This window comes from Phyllostomus hastatus, unplaced genomic scaffold, assembly GCF_019186645.2.
Source record: "Phyllostomus hastatus isolate PE091 unplaced genomic scaffold, TTU_PhHast_1.1 phas_contig_209, whole genome shotgun sequence".
Classification (NCBI taxonomy): domain Eukaryota; kingdom Metazoa; phylum Chordata; class Mammalia; order Chiroptera; family Phyllostomidae; genus Phyllostomus; species Phyllostomus hastatus.
This window is the reverse complement of record NW_025333735.1, coordinates 21,140,906-21,166,834: the sequence shown is the minus strand read 5'-3', so window position 1 is coordinate 21,166,834 and position 25,929 is coordinate 21,140,906. Positions and strand designations below refer to the sequence as shown.

The 25,929-nt window shown below is 40.5% G+C and overlaps 1 protein-coding gene across 2 annotated transcripts in view; it reads left to right on the top strand.

Annotated features, from left to right (window-relative positions):
* Positions 1-25,929, top strand: part of ROR1 (receptor tyrosine kinase like orphan receptor 1) — a 377,323-nt gene that overhangs the window by 61,437 nt on the left and 289,957 nt on the right. The window lies entirely within an intron of this gene.

Genomic DNA, 25,929 nt, shown 5'->3' with positions numbered 1-25,929 from the left:
GAACCCTCAGTCCAGTGTACTCACTTCTGATGCCTCAGCCCTGAAGAAGTTTTTTTTCTATCTTGGAAGATGGGACTTCAAGGGAGTGGGCAAGAGGTCCTGGTGGGGAAGACGTGCTGCATGCCTGCTTTGGAGTTACAAGTCTTTGAGGATTTCAACCTTGCCGTAAAGACAGTAGTACTTACAGAATCCCCTCTGGTGGGAGACATGTGATTTTCACATCCTTTAGAAAGTATTCCACCCAAGAGCTCCTACTAATCCTTCATGACCTAGCTCAGTTATACTGATTCACTCTTTTGCTTTGCTTTTCAGGGTTCAAACCTATTGATTGAGTTAGGAGAAAGATGAGGTTTGTAAATAGTCTTTCTGGTCCTTCCAGTACTAAAGCCCCTTGGACGAGGGCCAGGGAGCTTCATCTCCCAGGGATTCCTGAGCTCTGGGTGGTGGTGGAGGCTTCCTGCCAGAAGGATCTGAGGCAGGGGACTCGGATGCTGCCACACCGGCGTCTTAGAGTGTCTGCAGCTCAACAAAGAGCTTCTGTCTGCCCTATGAGACTGGGGGTGGGGGACCCACTTCAACTGAAAGTTACCATAATTTAGTGAGTGAATAATTAAAATTCTAATCTAAGAATTAAAGAAAACATGGAGCCACATTATTGAAATATTAAAATACAGCTGCAATGATTCTACTGTTTCTTCCTACAGATCTGTGGCTTTCCACACACCTTTTTTGTTTCAGACCTTGATTTAGACGTAATCACTGCAGGAAATAAGTCCCATGTGTCTCCTCATTGGTCAGACAATGTATGTGATGATGCTTTTGTGATGGGGAGAAATAAGAGCTAGTGTCTTCAAATGGTGTGAGGTGGTAAGTGGCATCTCATCAATATCAGAGGTAAACAAAACTCATGGAAAAGCTACTTCTGCATCTCCCATTTTGTTTATCTAGCTGTTAAAACCATGAAGACAAAGTAGAAGAGAAAACTTAAGAGGCAATATTGCTGAGATGGACCATCTACTTGAACTTATGGATTGATTTATTTCCTTGAATGCACTGAGAAAATGCCACTTGTCGCTTTCTGTTATTAATAAAGAGGTCACTTTATCATTAGGCCTTTGAATCTGCATTTAATGGTTAAAACAGATGGTTATAATTTCTGGCTTAGTGTGGCCACCTTATTAATAAAAAAGAACTGATGGAAAGGAAAAGGCTTCTTCATTTTTAACTCCAGAAGCACAACACAAATGTTTTCCAGCCTTTCTTTGTGTGGAGAACAGACCTAGTGGCTGCAGTAAGATCCTGTTACACATTTGAAAACAGACTGTTGCAGAGTGAAGGTAACTCTGTTTGAATCCTTCTTTTGTTGAACTTTAAAAGGACACTATAAATATATACCCTGCATGCCCCCCACCCCCACTTCTTCATGAGAAGGTATTTTGAAGGAAGTGCGAGGATTATATTTAAAAGTAAATTAATATTTTAATAACATAAAGAAGAAAGTATAAAAACACCCACCTCATTTCTGATAGTGGAGGTCTCTGGTACTTTCTAAAGTGATCCTCTTTGCTTACACTATTATAAGCTGCTTTTTTGGATTTAATTGTTAGGTTTGGGTGATTGTGTCATGTATCTTATTTTGGTTCTTTTTATATTCACTCAAATTTTTGTTTAAAAAACAAGAGGCAAAAATGTATGGTAGCGAACTTCTGCTTGATTTCACCGAGCCTATACTCCTGTATGATGGTCAGAAATTTGAAATCGGGATGACCACACTAGCAATTTTTTGTCACATTCTGAGGTGAGCTTGGGAACAACTTACATTCATGAAGACGAAATGATTTAGAATCCTAATGCACCTGGTAAACAGGGCAGAGAAATGCTGGGAATTCTTCACATAAGGTTCAAAAGCGTGCTTTAGTTGACTGGCTTATCCTAAGACTCATTTATATTTTAGGCTATTGGCCATATCCTGGGGTCTGTTACAGCAACAAATGCCTTCTCCTTTAGATGAATCGAATGTGATGAGTGTGCTGTGCCTGCCTCTGAAATAAGGAAAAAGCACTGAAGTTTATGGATAGAAAAATCTTCAGAAGTTACTTTGTTCACATGTTTTCAGTTTTTTCTCTACTAACAATGCCTTTAAGAAGAGCTCTCCGTGGATCCATATTTAGAAATAGTTTAAATTTCAAATTATTAACAGTATTTGTTTTTTTCCCTATTCTTATTAGTCAAACACATATATAACCACTCACTTAGTTCATTTGGTCATTTATTTGTTGTTCGGCCAGCCATTCATTTATTCAACATTTAGTTTGTGTTTACTTTTGACCAGGCACTGTACTGCGGCCGGGGATGCAGAGGGTTGTTGTGATGGCCATTAGACTTGTATAATACCAAAGATAGTGGGTGCACCATTGGTCTTCCTACCTTTTCAGACTCTTGGGTATTCAGATCAGTCCATGGCTAAGCTATCTTGTTGCTCTTTCTTTCTTTTTTTTAATTTTCAAATATCTTCAGTATACCAAGAAAAAAAAAGACACTAATTTCAGATATAAAATTTTGCCATATTTGCTTCAGATTTTTCTTTTTCTTTCTTTCTTTTTTTTTTCCTATTGAAGCTCCCAGTGCACCCTTTCAAAATTCTGTTTCTTTTTTTCTCCAGAGATAATCTCTCACTAAATTTAATGTGTTCCATTCCTATGCATGGTTTTCTATTTTTGCTATGTATGTATTGCTATGGTATAGCTTTGCTGATTTTTAAGCTTAATATCAGTGGTAACTTACTGTACCTGACCTTTCCCAGCTTGCTTTTGATATTTAACCCTGTTAATTTAAGAACTACATGTTAATTGAGGAAGTTATTTTAGCGTCTGTCCAGTTAACTATTCTATGATGTGATGATTTCACAATCAATATTTTCATTCTCATGTTTTCATTTCTTCTGTATTATAAACAATGCTGCCATGAAAAACTTTGACCTGTCTTTTTGTAAACATCTGGAAAATTTTCTAGATATTTCTAGAAATACGATGGAACTGTGCCTTTCTTTGGCTCACCTGGATTCTGCTGAGCTGTGATCCGAACACCTTCTGTCTGTGTGAACTCCTGTCTGCAGCGTTTTGAGTTCCTGTTGCTCCTTACTTTTTCTAATTCTTGGTATTGAAAATATTTTAAGTTTTTGCTTATTTGATAGTAAACTATCATGATGTGGATATATAAAGATATGTCAAAAGTTGAGTAAAGGTGTCAAACAAAGATTGGAGATTTCTCCTTTTCCTCCTGGTCTAGCTATATAGTGTAGGGTAGGTGTGAGTTTCTGGTTGGGTAGGGTCTTCCTCATCAAAGCCTACTGTGGCTTCCTCATCAAAGCTTTCATTAGTCTGCTACGATGTATCTGTTGTACACAGACCCCATTTTTATGGACCTTTCTAAGGAAAGTGAAGGTACAAAATCCAAAATCGTAGGACTTATGCAATAGTCACCCTGGCCTGACTTACAGTGGCTTCAGTGTAACAGACCAGGGTCTCTGCTGTAGCAGAGACTGCACCACAGCTTTTCCCTGTGGCTTTAGTATCCTCATCCATAAAATGAGGGGTTGCCTTACTCATTTTTTTCAAGTGCTGATTTTTTTTTTTAAATTTTATGTCTGTAAATAGTTACATCTATTGGCGCTTTAAAATGTTTTTGAATCACTAGTACTCTATTCAACTTGAGAACAGAGAAACTTACCTCAGCAGGCCACACTCACTGAAGAACAGTTAAAAATGCCTTTGCAATCGCAATCTAAATTAAAATGCTGTAGAAAAAGGTCACCATCACTCACGCAAACAGAAAATAGGGAAGAAACAATAATGTATAGACAGTGAGTGATTATCTCTCTCATTGCCTCATTTTCCTGTTGTTCAAACTTTCCTTAATGGTCACATAGTAATATTCTTGGAATAAAATAATAACCATATGCAAACAATTATAAGCTCATTTGGTAGGAAAAAAGAATGTGATTTACAAAAAACATGTGTTGGGCAAAGGGGGGAACACCTGTACATGAAAAATGATTTGTGATAATTTCTTAGGTAATTCCTATAATCCTTTCCTGAGTTAAAGTTTTGGTGGATGATAAGTCTTTCTCTTCATGTGTTGCTGTTGGAAAGGTCCAGGGAAGATGGAAAACAGCTAGCCCAGCATCTTACATGCAAGTGGTGGCAGAGCTGAGTGCAGAGCAACTTGAGCTTCTCCCGGTAGGTTTTAAAACTGAAGGGGGAGGTGGAAAACAGAACTAGAGGGATTTTAATTATTTATCCTGTTCCAAAGGCATCTGACAAATGCTTACTGTTTGTCAGAGGTAAAAAGAAGAGCAGAAATAGTCATAACACCTACCACACTGAGCATCAAATATCTCTGCTTTCTCTCAATGCTGGGGTAACTATGGAATGTGGGAATAACTATTCTGAGTGATAGTTGAGGGTTTAGATAGGTTAAGAAACTCACCCCGTGTGAAGAGCTAATCAGTGGGGCTGTCTGGATCCCCCCTTGTCTGTTTCACTCTTCTGAGACATGCATGTGTGCGCACCCTTCCCCAAGGAAGCTCTCCTTATATAGAGCAGAAAGCTGCACCCCAACCCCTGCAGGTTTCCACACACTTGTTCTCATTCTGCCCTCCTGAGCGGTCAGCATCAAGTCTGCTCCCTCTTTCATATGACAGCCTTTCAGACCATTGAAAAGGGTTATCTTGTTCATTTTCCTACAACCCCCCTAACCCACCCCTATGAGCCCCACTCCAACCCCCTACCTCAGTCTGTCATTTCTGAAAAGCTTGAAGAGGTGTTTTTATTCACAGATGCCTTGGGAAATTTCATGGTTTGTAGACTCATGCTGAGTTTGTCCAGATGTGCCAATATTTGTCTTATATGATATAAATTAATTGTCCAGAAGAGGAAGAAACCTTTGTAGGCACTTACTCACTAATGCAAACCAGTTCCTTTGGGTATTGATGGAAAGGAAAAAATTCAAAAATGAACCAGATCGTTTTCACAGGGAGAGTGTAGTTGTTGAATTCACATCCTACTTTTAGGACAAATCTGGAGCATGACAGTTTGGTATTACCACGTACTCTAACGAGGGGAAACTAAGGCTGACACTTGTAATGGAGCCCAGCTTTTATGTGATGGAGAACGTGTGATACTCTTACATTTTATTACCACGCTCTATGGCCTAGTATTTACAGCAAAAGATGGCAAAGAAATCAGATCTTCTCAGACTTGGAAGAGTGATTATTATTATTATAAGATAAATAATTGTGACAATGTTGAGTAAGTTTTAAGTATATGGGAAAGCATAAACTTTTAAGGAGAGAAATCTAAGAATAAAAATGTTGTAATGTTGTCAGTGCCTGGCATGTATACACCTGAGTTCTCTTCAAGAGCCAGAGTGGAGAAAGATGTCCAGTGTGGATTAACCTCAAGATATTAATAATAGGGCCCTGGCCATCTGGCTCACTTGGTTGAGTATTGTCCCATACAACAAAAGGTTGTGGGTTTGGTCCCCAGTCCGGGCACATACCTAGATTGTGGGTTTGATCCCTGGTCAGAGAGCACGTATAAGAGGCAACCGATATATGTTTCTCACATTGATGTTTCTCTCTCTCTCCCCCCACCCCCTATCTCTTCCTCTCTCCCTCAAATCAATAAACATATCCTTGGGTGAGGATAAAAAAAGATATTAATGATAGTAAATGCTCCTTTACCCCCACCGTCACAGTCACCAGCTGTAGCAACAACTACTTATAGTGTTTTTTGGAACTCCTATCACGTGCCTGGCAATGAGCTTTGGACTCAGTTATCTCACTGGATTGTCAAAACTTTGAAAGTAGGTACTGTTGTGAGCTTCATTTTATAGATGTGAAACCGAGAAGTTGTGTCCTGTCCAAGATCATACACCTCGTGTGTGGCAGAACCAGAGTCCGAGGTCAGGCTTTGCTCCTCCACCTTGTTCCTTTTCTCAGCAAAATTGTCTATAAATTGAACATTAAACAATGCACTGAGAACACATTAAAGAATCTTCCATTGTGAATGGAACACAAATGAAAATTTTCCCAGTGTGAGGTTTTCTGGGTGAGACATTCCTTCTTAGTAAAAAATATTAAACCAAGGCTTATTGATAAGGTATCCATTTCCACATCCAATTATACCTGTCCTCTGTTAGCATAATTCTCTATTGAAATCACAGCAGAAATTAGTTCACTCTGAGAAATAAATAAAGGCAACATGATTTAATGTAAAGATTGCCAACTTCACGCTGGATGATATGAAATGCTGTCAAAGTGAGCAGATGACATGAATTTTACAGAGCACTGTTCCAACCCTCCCTGTGGCCTTGGTCCAGCCCTTTGCTCTCTCACTGTTCCCATCTGTGAAGTGTCGGACTCTGTCATTATGAAACTTCCTCCTAGCTTTGCATAATGCATAATGACTACTCAGTTCAGGAAAAATACAATGTCTTTGTTCTTTTGTGAAAATATCAGACAACCAACCTCCTACCAATCCTTTGCTTTGAATTTTTACTCACTCAGGCTTTATTCTAAGAATATATGACTGATTATCACTGTCACAGCAAAGCCATTCTCCTACAAACTTTCAGGGATTATTGAGGTCTTTGCTCCACTTCTGGTGGCTGATTGCCTGCTAGGCGGAGGAGGTTTCTGACTCCTTCATTCGGATTAGTGAGTTCAGATCCAGTGAAAAATTGCTTTGGCTTCCTGCTTCTTTCCTTGGTGGACTTTTCGTTTATTTTTTCAACAGCCCTTTGTGGCAGCCAAATCTGGAAGCAGAACAGGATGGAGATGTTACAGATAGGGGATAGTAGTGTGTCTTGTGAATTTCTTCTCTGTTTGCTTTCCTTAGCAGGGTTAGCTGCCCCTTCTCACAACACTCGAATACACATCCTTTAGAGTATGTCTTGCAAGGTGGCTAACAGCCATTTCTCTCATTTGCCTTCTTTGGATTATAAACCCATCACGGGTAGAGACAGAAAATGCTGTGCTTAGTATCTGCCAGGTAGATGCCTCTCATAAATGTTAAATGAATGAATAAAAATAAAAATGACAGTTCTAAATATATACTAAAGAACACTGCTTTAAGTTGTATGAAAATATCCATTCGTTCAGGTGTTTCCTCTTTGACCATTTTTAACCTTATCTCCCCATCCTGAAATAATCCCTTCCTCTTCTCTGAACACTTATGTGTGCTAATTTCTTGGTTATTAATTAAATAGTGCCTCATATCATTTTTTTCTGTATTATATTTTCTGGTTTTTAAATATTTTATGACCTTATATTTTTATTATAATTTGTGTCCACAGAAAGGTTGTAAATTCTTTGAGGACAGGGATAAATATTAATATTTATTAATATGATTGAATAACAACACTTAAATATTAATATTTTATTTTTAATTCTATTTTCTCTATTTTATTTTGGCTAGTTTTTATGTTTTCAAGTTTAGTAATCTTTACCTTTTACGATATCTAACCTGATGTTAATCTAACCCAGGGTATTTTTCATCTCATATGTTGTAGATTTCACCTTTAGCAGTTTGATTTGAGTCTTTTTTTATATATTCAGTGTCTCCACCTACTTTTGAACATATGGCATATGGTTGTAAGAACTGTTTTAATGTCCTTGTCTGCTACTTCTGTCACCTGTGTCAGTTCTGGATCAGTTTTGATTGGTTGATTTTTTTCCCTCCTCATCAGGGGTCATATTATTCCTGCTTTTTGCATGCCCAGTAATTTTTGTTTGTATGCCAGGTGTTGTAAATTTTACCTTGTTGGATGCTGGATATTTTTATATCTCTGTAAATATTCTTTGTTCTAGGATGTAGTAAAGTTGTTCGAAGCAGTTTGGTTCTTTGGGGTCTTGCTTTTAAGACGTTTTAGGCAGGACTGGTACAGTGCTCAGTCTAGGGCTAATTACTCCCCATGACAGAGACAGGTCCCTTCCACGTACCCTACCCAGTGCTTGGGGAGTCAGGATTTTTTTCTGTGGCCTTGGGTGGTTGCCTTGCACACATGAAGTGTTCAATATTCCACCAAATATTGAAGAGGCCTTCCTGTGGGTCTTTATGAAGCTCTGCCTTCTTGGTATTCTTTCTTTAAAAAAAACAATTAACACTTTTATTTACTGGTAAAATAGAAAAATCCAGGTCTCTCAAATCTATCTATACAGTCTCTCCAAAATATGTGGCTCAGGTGCTCTGTCTGGCACACTCTAGCTGCCTTGGTCCACCTTGATGTTGACGGCATTTATTCCACGCAGGAAGTCCATTCGAGTTCCCCCTACTCCTATGCACCTTGATGTGGATGTCTCTCTGGCACTAAGTAAGGGGACTCGTAGAACTCTGGGTTTCCCTTCTGTTAGAGATCACTGCCCATCTTTGCCTCTTCTCTGGGTCTTCACAACTGTCCCAGTTGCTCCATCTTGGCCAGCAGTGAAAGTGATCCATTTTGATCTCTCTGTCTAGAATTATCCTCCAGCCCCAACTTCCAAACCTCGCCATCCCTGACTCTCTATGAGACTGGGTGAGGAGCGCTTCCTCTCTGTTTCCTTCACATCTGCGTGCATCAGCGCAGCGCTCACCTCCCTGCATTGTTATTGCAGTTAATTTTACCCTGTCTTTCCCCATGAGATCTTACATCTTTGAGGGTGGGGAATGTCTTTTATCTTTGTATTTCCAACACCTAAAATAGTCCCAAGCTTTTAACAGTTGTTCAGGAAGCATTTGTTGACTGAATGAATAAAGAATTAGATTCAGTTTTCCAAGTATCAGTTTATGAACAACTTTCAGGATCCTTTTTTTTAAATAGAGGAGTAACTGTTTTTGTATATGTAGTTGAAGTCTCTTAAATTCCTAGATAATCAATTGTTTTTGATGGCTTATACCTGGTTTTTATCTGTTTTTTATAGCTTCTCATTTGAAAGTGGTTATTAAAAGCCACCTAATTAGTGTTTTAAATAAAATGTGGAAGTAAAGGAACTAGAATAGAATAATCATAGTATAGATAAACAAAATGAAGGCTAACTTTATGTGACTCATTTTATGATTGAGCCTCAGGTGTGGTATATCCCACATCTGAAATTGACTGAGGTGGTGTTCTGATCTCAAGTGTCTTTTCCATGTTGGATGTACTTGGATATCTGTTATCTAAGTAGACCATAGCTGGTCTGCAAATAGCTGTGAGTCTGTGCATTCTTATCAACTGGAGACAATTGACAGTGGATATGTGTCCTGGGGCCACGGTCAAGTGCAAGTCCATACTATATTTGGGTCTTTTTAGAGTTGGTAGAGTGGACCATATTTGGTAAGCCTCTTAAGACTATCTTGTTCTGTTTCCTCAGCAGCTCTTGGTTACCAAAGGTGCCTCTGGAGTCTCTCCCTACCCCCACCCCACCCCCACTGCGCAGTTATCATAATGGGAGTGGCTTGAGGCCTGCGTTCTAGATTCAGTGTTTTTTTTTTTGTTTTGTTTTCCCTATGCAGTAGGGAGTGTGAGATCTAAAGTAACTTTGGCACACAGGAGCCCTCTCCTCTTTTTCCCCAACCTAATTTAAAAGGTAGCTCTTTGCCTCTGAGGTTGAACTGTACTGACTGGCTACCAATATACAGACATGTGGGGTTACTAGAACTGTTATCTCTCACTTATCAGCTTTTCTTTTAAGGTTTAATGTAGCCCAAATGCTTATTTCCCCAAGATGGTGTTCTCTTGACTTAAGCTACAGTCTTCTGCTTTTCATTGTTTTTACTGATCTTGCTTGCCTGGTGATCTCGTTTAAAGCCATTTCTGTCCTTTCTCCTTCTAATCCACGGCCAAGTTAGGGGGTGGCTTTAATTAACAGGAACACTGTGCATTAGCTAAACGATTTCTCATTCTACCTCTCAGTTATTGATTAAACCTCTTCTGATACACAGATGAAGATTGGGTATATTTTGCATAGTTTCTCAGAATGGCACAGTGACTCTATGGCTAAAATAAGATTAGACCTTGCTACTTCTGAAAATCTGGCTTTTTGCTTTAAAGAGTAAACTGTGTTGCCTCCGCAACTACTAGTTGAGTGTAACTTTCAAGTGTACTTTGTATTTAAATCTAATGATAGTGTTGTTTTTCCTTTTGTCTTATTTAGATGATGGTATTGAACTTCTTTCATTGCTGTTCTGGTGAAGCTGCCCTGAATGTGACCTGGCAGCCAGCGTCTTGATGTTGTCAAGAATGCTAATTAAGATATTTATTCTCTTTCACCATACTGTTTATGATACTCGTAATTATGTCTATTAGATGGTAAGCTGTGTTATCTCCCACTGTAATGAATGCAGCACTCTGTACATAAAGAAATGTATGAATGTGTGAGTGTGTGAGTGAATAAATCCAATACTTATATTTATAGAGTTCCTGGTTTAAAAATCTCCAGGTGGCTGGTCTAAATCAACGATTTGCAACTGGCATGCTGCAAGAATGTTTAAAGCACGCACTACCTGACTATTTAGTCAGGGGCACTGACCTCTTTTCCCTTAGATTGTCAAATAAAAAAATGACAACAGCCAATGCAATAATAGCCACCTGGTGTGGATGAATAAAAATTATACCTATTTTTTGTCAGACTGACAAAAATATGTTTTTTGGTGTGTCACAGAATTTTAGTTTTTTGGTGCACTGCAGAATTTTAATTTATGTTTGCCATGAGATGAAAAAGGTTGAGAATCGCTAGTCGAAGTGTATTCAGTCTTAGGATGTGAAATGGGATAATTGCATAAGAAATTAGACTCTGTTTGTTAGGATAGCCAAAGGCCTCATGGTGCCTTTGTATAAATTAGAAAAGGTGCCCCTTCTACTTCATGTCTGCCATCTCACGCCACGATGTTCACAGTGGCTGGAGGATTTCTGGATGGAGTTTTGTCTTTACTTGCTCCCTGCATAATACTTTACTATTATTGTTCAGGCCTTCCATCATCACATCAATCAATCAATCAATCAATAACACTTTATTTATTTTTACAGAGGGGGAAGGGAGGGAGAAAGAGAGGGAGGGAAACATCATTTGGTTGCCTCTCACACACCCCCAACTAGGACCTGGCCTGCAACCTAGAAATGTGCCCTGACTGAGAATCAAACCAGCAACCTTTTGGTTCTCAGGCTGGCACTCAACCCACTGAAACACACCAGCCAGGAAGACATTTACTGAAGATGATACAAGAAACATTGTATATAGGACAATGATGCTTTAGTCCCCTTCAAAGTAGGCATGTTGGGACCTCACACAGTTCTCTCAATCGTCATTGGCTGTCCCGTAATATTTTCCTGAATCTCCTTGATGGTCTGAAATCTCTTCCCGTTCAAAGGTGATTTTAGTTTTGGGAAAAGCCAGAAGTCGCAGGGTGCCAAACCTGGGCTGTAGGGGGCCTGAGTCATCTGGGTGATTTGATGTTTCACCAGAAAAACTCTGCATGAGACATGATGCATGAGTGGGTGCATTGTGATGAAGCTGCCAATCACTAGTTGCCTATAGCTGTGGTCTTCTGAGTCATCCAAATAGTTTCCACAGAGGAATGTTCAAGCTTAATGCAAAGTTTGATGCAGATTCATTGCTTTACTCAGTCATTTTGAATGTGGTGGCCACACAGTACACATGCTCACTCAGTGGTGTCTACCACCCCCACTGACTAGTACAGTGAAGTCATCATTGTTCACACATGTGCATTCCAGTCCACTCTCCTTGGCTGCCAGGTTACATTTATGTCATGCCAACTGTTCTTGTTATATTAACAATGGCTGGATTTTTTTCTGGACAGATCTTGTATATTTATAGTAGTTCAATAAAACTTTATTGGATTTCTTGGTGATGGATTTTGTCTGTGGCAAGGTTGATAACTTTGCTGCCTCTAAAGGGAAATACTTAATAGCATAATATCTTAAAATGGGGGGAAGTTATGACAATATAAAATAGCAGCCAAAGAGGTAAGCTAATTAATGAGATTCTGTATTGGAAAGTTGGATGGAAGTTAAAAAGAATTAAAGGGTATGATCTGGAGGATGGCAACATTTGAAAATAGTTTGGCCAGTAGATAGCATTTTTGACCAAAAGGAATAGAGATGACAAATTACTCAGTTATGTGGGATCCCTTATAATAATGATAAACAGAGAGGAGGGTGTGCAGTCTTTAAAGTTCAAAGAAGAATTTGTCCTTCTACAATGCCTTTCCCTACATTGACCAAAGTCTGGCATGACCAAAGATTCTCTGTTGCCTGATGAAGTTTTGAGTGAATTAGGTTAGATGGTCTTGAACGTGGCTGTACTGGAGGATGAAAGATTGTCTCTGTTTGGAAAGAAGCTTCACTGGGGGGACGTGCACTGCTGTCCAGGACATGCCCATCCTCTCTGTTCTTCCCCCAGTGTTGCTCCAGCAGAACGAGGACATTATTAACACTTTGTGATGATGAAACAAAGCTGCAAGCTGAGAGGTGGCTGCCAGGACTTTTATCTTTATGGTTCCCTTGAGTTTGGGGGAGAAATAATTAAATGATGTATATGCAAATTGAGAGTAACATTTTCCACTTAGCTAATAGTCAGTCCTTCATTTTTTTCTTTTGAATTTCCTATCTTTCTCTCTGCTTTTGGATATTGCCCTTTTGCAGCCTGCATGAGTATTGAATCTTCAGGAGGGCCAGAAAACCAGGCTTGGATGTTACATAGCCAAGAACTTGCTGAAGCAATGCCAGTTATGCCACAAGACGGCTCTAGGAGAAAATAACAGTGTACTGCTGCCCTGCATATTGAACCGACTGTGCTCAGGAAGAAGATACCAGATGCCCTCCTGAGCCCCCGTCACCATTAGGCTTGCTAGAGGATTGTCTTCTACAAAGTAGTTTCTGCTTTACTTGACTCTTTTTTACTAGTGTCCATGTTTTGTAGAAGGGCTTTGATTGTCTTATCATAGGAAACCTGGGAGATACAGTTTGGAATTCTACTTCATGATGATGGCTCTCAATAAAGCAGAAAACTCTCAGGATGTTGAGAGGGTGTTCAAAGGGTTTTGGGAAAATCTTGAAAGACAAATGTTGGTTCCAGTTAGCCAGGCGGTCAGTCTTGGGCTTTCTGTAATAATAATGCAGGGCTTTGGAAGGAGAGTGGCCCTTCCTGACAAGCCAAGGGCTGATTTTATGTATTGGCTGAGGTTTATTAAAATAAAATTTTTAAATGGCATATTCTATGAAGTGAATATCAGTGGCATTTAAATTCAGTTTAAGCAATAAATAATGGTACTATATAATTTTTGTTTATTATCTTATTTTTGTATTTCAGGATTTTCCATGCTTAGAAATACATTTTGCTTTATAGTAGGCAGGATGTATTTCAAGAGGCTTCCTTGTCCCTCTGTGTCTGATCCATCTGCCAGATGTCCTGACCTTATATCTCCCGTAACCCATCTGATCGTCCTGTGGCTGTGGAAGAGGCCCTTTAACAGCAGAATTTTGAGTAAAGAAAGCTGACAGCTGTCGAGTCATGACCAGGCTCTGTGGCTTCTTCTTAATCCAGCTTGGAGTTATGTGCTGCCTCTTCTTGGGCCCTTGATCTGCCATTGAGCATCTCTCTCTTTTTCTTAGTGTGAATCCTGCTCCTTGCTGCAGGTAATATGTGTCATTTAATTCTGATGTAAACGTGTGGTCTCTCTGTGCCTTGGTGCTATCAATCTGTACAATGGGCTTTGTTTCCTGACCTATTTCAAGGTTACTGTGAGGATTAAGTGATAATGTACAAAGAAGCCTTTTCAAAATTATCAAGTGTAATAGAAACATAAAGCAATGCACAATTAACTATAGCACTTATTACTTAATTCCATTTTGTGACCTCATACAGTCTGACTCCTTTTAGCTCTATTGAGGACATCATCTTGCCCCATCATCTTCTTTTTGAAAAGGTAAGTGCGGCCCAATGTCGCAAAGCCAGTTGGAAGCAGGACAAGAGCTCAGGTCTCCTGACTCACAGGACACTCAGGTTTCAGGTGTGCTTTCCTGTCCTGTGTGTCTTCTTTTTGGTGAATGAGATACCTGTCTCCTTGTTAGGGTTAAAATGGTACCTTAGATGAAACAAAGAACACTACATTGCTTTGGTTCTTTTTAACTCTGATTTATTGTTGCCTTCTGTGTCTGTACATGCTGGGCTGGGATGGAGGTAGGAAGACATATGTGACTAATTTCTGGCCTCCAGGGGTTGACAGTCTAGTAGAAAGAGGCAGATGAGCAAATGGATTCTAAGAATCTTGAGTTCTCGGCTCTGCTGCTTACTCACAGGGTCTCTCTGGGCAAACCATGCACACCTCTGGGTTTAAGCTTCCCAGCTTCCCAGTGGAAGGACCTGACTGGATATTCAGGGTCACAGTCATGTAGGTCTCTCCTAATTTGTCACCGTCAATGGATTGTGGCTAAACCTTCACAAGCTGAAATGAAGAAAAGCTATTAATCTGCTGACACATTTTTCTTAATCATCTTTTTGTGGTCATTTTCACAGGCTATAGTTTCTGTGTCCCAATTGGAAACATAAATGGTGATACTTGTTCAGTTAACCAGATAGTCACCTTTGTAAAGATAACAGAAATGGACATCATTAACCACCATGCTCTGCAGTCCTGTAGTGCTTTTCTAATATGAACATTTACTATATTTCCTTTTTCCCTAAAAAGGACCATGAATAATAAGGGCTAACATTTATTTACGTATGTACTAGGGAGGTGTTCTAAGTGCTTCCCATATAAAGACTAATTTAATCTTTACAACATTTTTTATAAATGAATACATTAATTAATTAATTAATTAATTAATTTTTAGAGAGGGAAGGGAGGGAGAAAGAGAGAGAGAGAGAGAGAAACATCAATGTGTGGTTGCTGGTTGCTGGGGGCCATGGCCTGCAACCCAGGCATGTGCCCTGACTGGGAATCGAACCTGTGATGCTTTGGTTCATAGCCCGAGCTCAATCCACTGAGCTACGTCAGCCAGGTAATCTTTACAACATTTCTGAAGTAGGTGTTACCATAGGTCCCTTTCTCAGACATAAGGAAACAGAGGCACAGATGAATAAGGAGAACATGTAAAGATTACACAACTGTCACGAGACAGGAGCAGGATTGGAGCGCGGGCAGGCACCCCTTGGAAGCCTCACTTTTCGTGGGTGGACCATTGACTACATGAAAGCTGCTCACTCTCGGCTCACGTCCGAGAAACTGGATGGATCTGCCTGTGATGAGGCCGCAAAATAAGAAAGCAGTCCCATTGTTTTACTTGCGGCTCTAAACTCGCTAGATCCTCGAGTGTAAGGGTTGCTCCTGTGTGCAGGAGTCTCAGTCTGGATTCCACGTCTCAGGAGACTAATGAACCCTTGGAAATTGTGTGCCAATTGTAATTCTGTGTCTACGTGTGTTGTTTGGGTGTGAGTGGCTGTAGGCTGTTTGATGGTTGCCAGCATGGTATCAGAGGGGCCCTTTCCCTGTCAGCCTAGACTGGGCTACGGTTCTGGCACTGGAAGTTGGGGCATAACTCCCCATTGAACAGTTTAGAGGCTGCGGGAACCTGGAGGGACCAGACTTGCCCAGTGTCCCTTCACCTCTGAGAACTTTGTGCTGAGGTACCATTGGACAATGCCTCTTCTTTCCTTGAAGCTTACCAAAAATTTCAATCAGTTTTTCCTCTCAAAATTTTGGAACTTCAAGATTTTGAGGTTTATGTGTTTTGCTTCATGTTACCTCTTTCTTACTGGTTTTGTTCAGAAATGAGATGTTCATAAGCTTTTTATTAATTATCCAATCCATGATTTCACTTTCCCATTTAACTTTTATGAAGGTTTTCTTTGTTAAAATGGGTCCTTTCGAAACCTTGTAAAGAATTTTTTCCATATACTGACATAAGAACATACTGGTAAAACTAGAAAATCCCACAGGAAACACACACACGCATACATGTGCACCCCTCCCCCCACAGGCAGTTTACCTTCAGTTCCTAGAAGTTGAGTGTGTTTGCTAGGGAAACCACTTTAAGGATGTCATCTCTTTGACAACTGTGTTGTTTTGTATCCCCTGTTCTGTCCTAGTCTTGGTTCAGTTGATTACTGTAGGTTGTTCTTTCCGGGATGATCATGGGTCACATACTGTGCTGGTCTAGATATTGGAGAGATGACAACATTCTGCTGTAAAGTACCTTTGTTATGCTTTTGGTTCAGAAGGCTGATATAACTGGCCTGCTTCTTTGTCTGCAATCTGGAAAACTTGACCATCCCTCTCATCCGTTTGCTCTATGATAAACTCGATATCATTTCGGTGGGATCTCCTTTAATGGTGTTAAGGCATAGCCTCTGGAGACAGCCTTGGGTTCAGACCCCAGCTGTCATTTACAAGCTGTGTGACTTTGGCTAGTTGGTTTAATCTCTTGCAATCCTCTTCTGCTCATCTATAAAAAGGGAAAGTAATAATTATATACTGCTGAACGGGCTGTGAGGAGTGATACCAGGCATGTTTATACATTTACGGTAGGCTTTTTCACACAGTAAGCACTTGCTAAATGATTGCTGTTGATTGATTGTTATTATTATTGTTGTTTTTATTAGAATACTATATTAAATATATTATTATTATTGATTGCTGTCATCGTTGTCATCATTACACTAATGTGTGCAACATGTCTGGCACCCAGTCTGGCACACACCGTGCATCGAACAAATATTTTATTGGGCTTGACTGTACATAGTTAGCTTTTGTGACTGAATCAGAGGTTGCCAGTGGTACCTTTTTATTTATTAGATTAACAAGGATGAAATTGTCAAATGGAACAAACGATGGCTCTACTTTCAAGTCAGCAGGCTTCACGGCGAGGTAATCTTTGAAGCAAACAATGAAATGTGGCAAGTCTGGTGGAGTGAAAAAAATAGCCTTGAAGCTGTTTTAAGGAGCAGCAGTTACCCCAATTGCTGAAATTTTGCTTCTCTCCCTTGAATGAGGAGAGTAGAGAGGGGCAGAAAGGTTACTGGTCATGTTCATTAATTTTCTTTCAAGAACTGCCACATGTCACCAGATTGCCCCCCGGCACCAGTGCTGTTTGGCTGTCTTCTCTTTGCCCACGAGAAGCCAAAATGTTAAATTGGTGGAGCTTACTAGATCTGACAGAGAAATTCTTCACGTCTGGCCTAGATGTCTAAGTAAATTTGGTGTGCTCGTTGTGGTCTGGGGCGCATGCTGGAAGCTATTAGAATTCTGAACAAAACCCTCCATTCAAAGACTGCTCGTTTCCTGCTGGGGTAATCCAAGTATCAAACATGAAGAAATATGGGCAAGGAGAATGTGGCTGCTCCATGCATAACCCACCAAGGTGTCTACGACATCTCCCCAAATGACTTAGAATGTTACTTCCACTTGATCATCTTGAATAAGTGGTTTCTTTTGAAAGTAAGCTCTCCACTTTTCCTGCATCAAGTATGGATGAGAAATGGCTGAATTTCCTCTTGTCAGGCAAATTTAGGACAGGGAACAAACCCCTTCCCTTGAAGGACTAGAGACATCAGTTTTTGTCTTTGTTGTTTTGTTTTCTATTCCTTTCCTGATAAATTTCTTTGCAAAATCAGATTTTTGTTTTCATTTGCTATGGAGTCGACTGCTGTAGACTGGGCCTGTTCAGTGGCTGGAAACTATTTTATTAAGAAACCTTTATGGAGAAGGTATGGTTTATCTCATGAAATATCTGAGTTTGTCATAAACTGTTTCCTTTCTGCACCAAAATTTATTTTCTGTGAAATTCCAGGTGTTCTTTTACATAGACTTTAAAGGAATAGGTTTGAAATTCAGGTGTTTTTTTCCCTAAGAAGAATATTTTCCTTTGATGAATTAATTGAGGATGAAATCAGATAACATAGGTGAAATTGCTGGGTATGCATAGTGAAAAGCATTATTTCAATTAATTTTAGTTACAGTGTTGTGCAGCCAGTTACAGGAGGCGGCGTTGTCGCTGGCATACTGTTCTGCTATTGCACTTACCGCGCTGCACGGGAACTCTTTTCTTAGACAGCCTCACTTCTGCTAGGCTGTGAACTTCTGGAGAACAGGCACAAAGCCTTATTCATCATAGTATTCCTAGTTCGTAGCACCACATTAGACCCACAATTAATGGTTAAAAAGTGAGTGGATGAATAAGGCATTTTCATAAAACTTGAATGTTAGACCAGGTGGTTTCACAAACTGAAGCACCAGTTGGTTTACTGGACTTCCTCCCGTGTTGACAGCCTCTTCTCCAGCTTCTGCCTGTGCTTTGGTTCCTTCTCCGAGATGGTTTACGTAGGGCGTCCAGTTTCCTTTCATCATTAAGGAATTCAGCTACGTTACTCAATAGTCCCACTCATGCTTCTTCCTCCACAGACTCTGTATAGATGTGAAATATGTGAAGTGATAATGCTGAATGGGAAAAATTAACCTATTTTGATGCCTTTTAAGGAGTTCTGACTACACGTGAGGACCAGCGGCTCACCTGTCAGTAGCCGGCAGGCAGGCCTGTGTTATGTCAGGGGTAATGCAGTGGCCACTTTCAGAGAGGTTCCCCTTCCCCCCAAGTTATGCTGACCTCTCAGGTGAAATATTCCCCATCTAATAAAAGTCAGAGCAAATTTATGGACCTGCTCCTCACTTTTCCTTTGTGCTCTAAAAGAAAAAAATAAATCTAGATTAAGATTTGTAGGTCACTGTTGGACCATGTAAATGGCTGTCAGGGGCCAAATACTCGCCTTTTTGGTTTGCCTCCTCCTTTGGTGATTCTGGCTGTTGGAAGGACGTCGAAGCTGGTGGAGTGATGGTTGCTGCAGAGAATGGTAAGACAGTTCTCTGTGGAAACACAAGCTGTTGCTCTCATCGCCTGGAGGGCCTCGAGCTCTGGCATCACACAGGAGGCCCGGGCGGGCTGAGGGGAGGCTGCTGATGAAAAAGCAGCCTTGGCGTCGGGTGAGTCACCTTGGGCCAAGTGAAAAGGAGGACGTTCTATAATTAAAGGCCCAGGAAAATATTCGTGCTATCTTTTGTTGCCAACACTGTGACAATTGGTCTTTCTACCTGTTCCCATGTCATTTGATCCCTCATTCAGCAAGTATTTGTTAAATGTCTACTCTGTGTTCTATTCACCATATACTTTAGGGATGACTTAAGACAGCCTGTAAATGAATGTGTTATGACTCAGATGTGGGTCTGGCCCTCAAGGAACTTGTCCTCTAGTAAGAGATAAATATCAAGCAGGGAGTGACAGGTCTGAGGGAGATGGCATGGTGCAAAGGAAGGGGCTTTGGAATCTGATAGATTTGGGTTCAAATTCAGGACCTACCACTTACTAGTTTTTTTATATTTGGGCAAGTTACTCACTCTCATTCAAGTTTGACTTCTAAATCTTTAAGTTGTGAGTAATACATTCCGTTCCTGAAGGGTTGCTTTAAGATTTGAAAAGGCAGTGAAAAGGGCCTGGGGATAGGCACTGGATAAGTGGCAGATCATATATATTATTAGTTGGCTAGCTACAGATAAACTCCTGGGTAAGTTCAAAGGTGGTCAGTGGTCACCACCCACTCAATGGTGGGGACAGAAGTGAAAGTATCAGAGAGGGAACCAGCAGTTTCCTGGGGGACACACATCTGAGCTGAGCTTGGGAAGATGAGTAGAATTTGGGAATGTGATGATAGGAACAGAGAAGGAACTATATTCAAGACTCGTTAGGAGTTTTTACACATTTTTGAACAAATAGGTGGTCATTTCACATCATTTTTATTTACAGTACGTGAGTCAAATTTATCATGGTACCTTAAACCTTAGCATAAACCCCAATGCTAAGGATAGGTTTTTCTCTTGTCATCCCCACAACTGTCTATGAAGAGCATCAACTGAATGATCACCGAGGCTCATGACTGGCTCATCAAATCTGCAGTAGTGGGGGCCCCCCTGAACCCACCGTACTGCCGCAGGTGTGTTAGAAAAAGTGCCCAGATGCTAAGTCCCAGTTGTTTCTCAGAACAGCAAGAGCCTAGAGATGTCACAGCGGGATCACAGCCTGTGGGCTTGTGCGTGGCAAGCGCTCAACTAGGATCATTTAGATGGTTGTGATTATTATTGCTTGTGTGGAATTTCTAATAATCCAGAATTTTAATTTGTCAAAAACACCTCTGAATCTGAAAATGTTGGCATCCATCCAGTGCCCTTCCATGCTGGCCTGCAGCTCATTTTGCCTGGGCTGACTTTGGCCCCTGTGCCCAGCCTGTGTACCTCTGTGCCAGCCTGCCAGGTCCGTGAGATAAGGGGCACCTTACTATATCGCCTGTCAGGCCTGCGAAGAAGCAGCTTGTGTGCTACGGACAAGAATTAGTAGGAGGCTCTCACCACAAACCAGACTCACCCTGCTGTCTCCTCTTGGTGCTCTCTGGCCTGAATCCTGTTTGCCCTACCATTTCTCCCCGCTGAGTACAGAACTTAGCTTTTCAGTGTTGGGCTGTTTGGAACCCAGCTCAGATTCACTGTAGCTGTACTTTTGCTGGTCTCTCTCTGAGCAGGAAAGCAGCACTTGTAGGAGACCTCATTGTATTACTCTAGAACATTTGTTCTAGAATAAATAGGTAGTGTTCTGTCCATAAGATGTGGGCCCGAAGGCACAGAGCATGTTCAAAAGGAACCTTGCAACTGGTTGTCATTCCTTCCGAGGGAGAGAGAGATAAGTGAGTGACCCCAGATGGGCCTCCTAACAGAATGTTCTGAATGGTTGATGCTTGGCTGACATGTTATACAGCTGATTTGTTTACACTGGTGTCACATAATTACGTAGTCTGTATATAGTGTGCTTTTGAAATTATTACTTATTGCACAAGTATTATAATAGAAATGAACTCAAAACACAAGGAAAAATGTGTGTGGGCTCACCATTTGTACAAATTAAACCTTTTACTTGTTTCTTACATATTAATTGTCCCTGTGCGTGGATCCATAACAGTACGGTAGAAACTGTACTGTAGATATCACTGCATATTCTGATCTTCCTAGTTCCCCCTTTATACACATATTAGGTTATTCACGTGTATTTCTAAAACTGATTGTATCTGCATGTAGATGTTTAACTATTTTTATAGAACTCCTGGTTTAAACTCTGAGCACCTCGAGGGAGCTGTCACTCTCACCTCACCCAGGTATTTTCTCTTCATAGTGTGGGGAGGGAACAGGGCTGGTGGCAAGAGAGTTGTGCCCAGAGTTCATTGGCCAAGGCTGTCTTCGGTGCTTTCATCAGAAACATTATTGAATGAAACCTCCTTGCCTTTCACATTCAAAGGAGGGAATTTAGATGGAAGTATTTAAGGGACTCTGGAACATCCAAGAGATAGATTCCTACATTATTGCTCTGAGTGGAAGAAGTTAGGTGCAGGTAAATAGTGACTAAAAGAACCAGTACCTTGGTTTATTTGGGAATGCCTTTGCACTTGCGTTTGAATACTTCTGATGCTTTAGAATCTCTGCCTCCACCCCCCATACGAATGAGCAGTATCACTGTGCAGAGTGAGGATGGGGGTCTTGAAATAGTGAGACGATATCTTGAAGCTTTCCAAAAGTTTCCAAAGCAGGCACAATGCATATTTTCCAAAGGGAGTGGGAAGGAATAGGAAACACAGCCAGGACTGAGAGGCAGGGAAGCCGGTAGAGTGGAGAAGAGCAGTGGCTTTGAAGTTAGACAGCTGCAGGTTCATATCTTTGCTCTGGTGCTAGTTTGCTGGCCTTGGGCAAATTACTTCATATTTCTATGAGGAAGATAATTATAGATCCCATCACATGAGGTTGTGGTGAGGATTAAATTGGATAATGTAAATAATGCACTCAGCACAATGCCTGGCATAAATTGTAAGCACTCAGTAAATGTGAAACATTATTACTATTATGTTTTTTCTTGTTTCACATTATAATCTGATCGCTTTCCATACTGGTATCCCTGTACTGAGGTAATAATGGGGTCTATAAACTATTTTTAGTATTTCAAACTCTTAAGTAGACAGTTCTGGTCATTTTGGTAAGCACATGGCAGAGTCTCAACACGTGGTACCCATGGGGGAGAATAGCAGAAGGGGTCCTTGTTGAAAAAGTTGGAGCTTCAGACTCAGGAAGTTAGCAAAGTCTTTAATGAGAGGTTGCGGGTTTCTAGTACTAACGGGAAAAAATAGAGGATGATATGAGCACTGGACTTGATTGATTGGTATAAGTGATCATTCCCTGCAGAACACTGGGAGTTGATACACTCCGGAGTCCCCAGTGTCTGGCACTGTTAACTGATTCCTTGAGCAAACTTATCGCCAAGTATCTTGGAAACTGGGAATGCAAATGGAAACCGGTTTCTCTACTTGACTTGGTAGAGCATTTTGCTCTAGGCAAGCAGACAGGCTCCAGGAGACATTTGTCTTTATGATGGGCCCCCACCCCCTTTAGCTATAATTTAAACTGACATCACTTGGTTTTGACGTTGCAACAAGGTCTCTGTGGACTGAACATTATGTTCATTTTCCCATGCACATCTTCACTGGAGATTGATGGGTTTACACCAACATGGAAACTGGTTGGAATGGAAACCATCCAGAAAATGATTAGGGAGCTTGAAGCTTTCTGAAACTGGGCACAGTGTGTATTAAGTCACTGTTTTAATGAAACTTGTCTTAGCTGGGGTCTCTTAGCTGCTTGTTTTCTAGTATTAACACTGAGTCACTAATTTACACTAATGAGATGCTGTCAAGATTAAACACCAGTCTTACACAGTGTTTGGCAAAGTGTAAGATCTAACCTGAAATGTGGCTTTGCAAAATCCTCTGTATTAAACTTGGTGGAGAAATAGAAACAAACATACTGCCTGGTTTCAACAGAAACTGTCAACATACACATCTGGGAAGAAATTCATGGTAAATTTGCTTTATATTATATCAGGGTGGTCTCTAGTGAGTCCTATCAATAAACAGCTAAATATTGCCCTTCCCTGGTAAATTTGCATATTTATGTGTTTGGTGTGAAGTGATGCGCACATCAGTGTATGATGGTCTGGTCTGTGGGTTATCCATTGTAGAATTGTCCCCTAACAAAGGGAACCAGCAAGGCAAAGTGGAAAGAATATAGGCGCTGCGGCCACACATATCTAGGCCCAAGTCCTGGCTCCCCACTTATCCAGATGCTTGGCCTGGTAAGTTCCTTAACCTCTTTTGCTTCAATTTTCCTCATCCGAAACCCGAGGATAGTGATATTGATAGAACAATGCTGTTGAAAGGTTTAGAGGAGATAATACAAGTGGATAATGTAGTGCCTTACATATAGTTAATGCTCACTTAAGGGTATATTTAGAGACACACACATCACCCAGTCACATTCTTCCCAGGTTTGTTTGAGGCCACCCTGCCTTGTCTTTCTTGGCCTTCTCTCCCATTATTGGTTAATGCATGTTCTTGAAGATAACCAGGTTTTTATCATTGGTTTGGAGGGAGGAAAATAATTGAGAAGGCAAACCCTGCTGGAAGAGCACCCATCTATCTTACTGCAGAATCAAATACACATGGTTTTTGGATTGTCCATTGTTTATCTTTTACTTCTTCCCTTCATTAGCAGTGTGAATGGAGACATGATTATCTTCTTACTTTATTCATCATAATCTCTTGGCCTCTTCAAATCCTGCAATAGTAAGAGGATGTTGTGTTTTTATATCTTTTTTGGCTTCCCAAACCCAAAGAAAGCCAGCGAGAGGACAGGAGATGATCTGAGAGGTCACTTACATTCCCAAGACGATCAGGGTATATTTATGGCTTTGTTTTTATGGAGACAGTATTCCTACAGAGAAGTATTCTCTCTCAGTTGGATTTTAATATATGATAATTGATGGGAAAGACATTCTCTGAGCTGCCGTTACCAATAGTGCTGGCATTTCTCTTTACAGTTAGTTCTGAAATCATTAAAACTGCATGGAGACTTTTGTTCTCCACATATAGGTTTGCGCCTAGATTCAGGGTGGAGTTTGGATGCCTCTGAGTGATTCTAGCAACTGCTAAATGATGATTCTGTTCCACATTGTATTGTAAACTATAGAGTAAGATATTTTTTGTTGGAGATCTTGTTTCTCTTCTTAGTCTATCTACTCACTCTTGCTCCTCAAATCCATTCTTTAAAAAACAAAACAAAGCAAACAGAGCACGTGTGTTGAGAAAACATCCAGAGGAAGTGAGCAAACCTAGGTCAACCTTTTCCTGTTACCTGGCAGAATCCTGTTACCATCCTTTTAGTTGGCTACTTTAAATCGTCTGAGACTGACTCCTGCAAATTGCTCAGTCCTGTTGGTAGAGACAAAAAGGAAAGCGTCATTTCCTGACCAGTGTGACTCTGTTGGTTGGAGTTTCGTCCAGGAACCGAAAAGATGTAGGTGTGATTCCTGGTTCAGGTGTGTATAGGAGGCAACCGAATGGTACTTCTCTCCTGCATCGATGTTTCTCTCCTTTCTTCTCTCTCTAAGAAAGTAATGAAAAAATTTCTTCAGGTGAGGATAAAATTTTTTTCTTCAGAAGTATCATTAAAAACTGTCAGAATGGTTCAGGAAAAATATTCTCTATAGGAAAAATCCTTATTCTATCTAGAAGAATGCTTTGAAATAGTGTAAGATTTTTATTGCCTTTTACCAAATAATGCATTGTTCAAAAGAAAAGGAAAAAGTTTTAAAATCATACTAATAGTAATATTGAAAATACATATGCATCTTCATTTTAACAAAGAATGCAATAGTTCATGGGAAGTGTTGTCTTAAAATTATTGCAGTGGTTTTGATTGTTTTTTTTTTCACTTGGAAGTGCTTATATTCTGGAATGTGTTTATATATGACCTCAGATGCTTCTCCTGACTCAGAAATTGGAAAACATCTTGCGAGAGGGGCCAACAGCGAGTGCCAGCTGCTGCTGTAAACTAGGCCCAGGGGATGATGTTTTAGGAGGTGGTTCTGTGGTCCAAGGGATTCCAGGATGCTAATGCTATGGTTTCTTGCTCAGTGTAAAAACATTAAAAAAAAAAACTACTGATAAGACCCTAAGAACAAGATACTTGTTAATGAGGTATGCTAATCAATTCATTAATAAAACAAAGTGGTGAAGGAAGTGTAGAAGGAAATTTGAATTTTTCCTTCATAATTATTCTTATTTTAGACTATAACTAGCCCTTTAGATTATTTTCAAAGTTTGGTCTGAGTTTGTTTTACCTTTATTCAAACTTGTCCAATTCTCAACGTAAAGCCCACTGAAAACATTTTTCTTCTTTTGTTTCTGAGGAGGGCTGTTTCTGTTGGCCTCTTAAAAAAGACGGTTAAGCATTGTAATTTGTGGAGACTTTTATGGCATTTTTGTGATAGTGGTAGTGCAGTATAAATGGACCACCGCAGAGTCATGGAGGTCACCTGTCCGTTGTTCCACCCCATGCAGGAATCGTCTCTGCCGCCTGTTCTTCTCACCTCTGGTGGGTCTCATTGAAGAGTGAGCAGATCTTCTTATTCCCAAATGCAAGTGTCACTGAGCTAGGGAGCATCTCCTCCATTTGGCACACACTGGCTGCTCAGGAAAACCTGGTGAGCAAATGAATGAAGAGTCAGTGAGGTCCTAGGGCCACGTCCCACACCTTCTTAGGGCGGTTGGGGTCCTCTGGACATTTTAGGTACACGTATGCCCTGCAGTTTCCTTTCCAGGCCAAACAGCCCCGGTTTCCTACTCTAGGGACAGAGTTCCCGTTTCCCCCTCTTCTTTCTCTTTGCTGGACAAGTTTCAATTTGCCAGTGCTTTTCTTAAAATGTTTTAAAAATACCCGAACACAATGCCTCAGGTACGCCAGATGGGCACAAAGT